This window comes from Triticum dicoccoides, unplaced genomic scaffold (assembly GCF_002162155.2).
Source record: "Triticum dicoccoides isolate Atlit2015 ecotype Zavitan unplaced genomic scaffold, WEW_v2.0 scaffold117140, whole genome shotgun sequence".
NCBI lineage: Eukaryota > Viridiplantae > Streptophyta > Magnoliopsida > Poales > Poaceae > Triticum > Triticum dicoccoides.
Window position 1 is genome coordinate 1 of NW_021181458.1, and position 1,217 is coordinate 1,217.

General features: G+C 48.3%; 2 non-coding genes across 2 annotated transcripts; both read right to left on the bottom strand.

The window, feature by feature from the left end:
* Positions 1–305: 305 nt before the first annotated feature.
* LOC119343163 lies at positions 306–424 on the bottom strand. Its single transcript, XR_005165931.1, has one exon. It is a non-coding gene; the product is annotated as a 5S ribosomal RNA (ribosomal RNA).
* Positions 425–791: 367 nt separating this feature from the next.
* LOC119343162 lies at positions 792–910 on the bottom strand. Its single transcript, XR_005165930.1, has one exon. It is a non-coding gene; the product is annotated as a 5S ribosomal RNA (ribosomal RNA).
* Positions 911–1,217: the final 307 nt, after the last annotated feature.

A 1,217-nucleotide genomic window follows, 5' to 3' on the forward strand; every position in this document is an offset into this window, starting at 1 on the left:
CTACATTCTCACTACCATTACAACCGTTCCCTAACAATGGATAATGTCCTATACTACTTACTCTCCCGCTCAATCACGGAGACGAGTTTTCCACGGTTTCCACCCCTCCCTCCATACCGCAGCAACACGAGTTTTTTCCACCCCTTTCAGAAAGCGCTCTTCGCGCCACAAAGCCGCCCCAAGACGCGCGAGCAATGAGCATCGAGCTTAAACATATCGCAAACGTCAAAAATAATATAACGGGATTAATATATATCGCGCACGTGCGATATGTTTGTCACAAGGCGCAAAAAATAATTATAAAAGGAATGCAACACGAGGACTTCCCAGGAGGTCACCCATCCTAGTACTACTCTCGCCCAAGCACGCTTAACTTCGGAGTTCTGATGGGATCCGGTGCTTTAGTGCTGGTATGATCGCATCAGACATGTTTCCCCGTCTTCGTCCCTTATGCTTGCCACTCCCAGGTCCGCTCCAAAGACGATTCTACATTCTCACTACCATTACAACCATTCCCTAACAATGGATAATGTCCTATACTACTTACTCTCCCGCTCAATCACGGAGACGAGTTTTCCACGGTTTCCACCTCTCCCTCCATACCGCAGCAACACGAGTTTTTTCCACCCCTTTCAGAAAGCACTCTTCGCGCCACAAAGCCGCCCCAAGACGCGCGAGCAATGAGCATCGAGCTTAAACATATCGCAAACGTCAAAAATAATATAACGGGATTAATATATATCGCGCACGTGCGATATGCTTGTCACAAGGCGCAAAAAATAATTATAAAAGGAATGCAACACGAGGACTTCCCAGGAGGTCACCCATCCTAGTACTACTCTCGCCCAAGCACGCTTAACTTCGGAGTTCTGATGGGATCCGGTGCTTTAGTGCTGGTATGATCGCATCCGACATGTTTCCCCGTCTTCGTCCCTTATGCTTGCCACTCCCAGGTCCGCTCCAAAGACGATTCTACATTCTCACTACCATTACAACCGTTCCCTAACAATGGATAATGTCCTATACTACTTACTCTCCCGCTCAATCACGGAGACGAGTTTTCCACGGTTTCCACCCCTCCCTCCATACCGCAGCAACACGAGTTTTTTCCACCCCTTTCAGAAAGCGCTCTTCGCGCCACAAAGCCGCCCCAAGACGCGCGAGCAATGAGCATCGAGCTTAAACATATCGCAAACGTCAAAAATAATATAACGGGA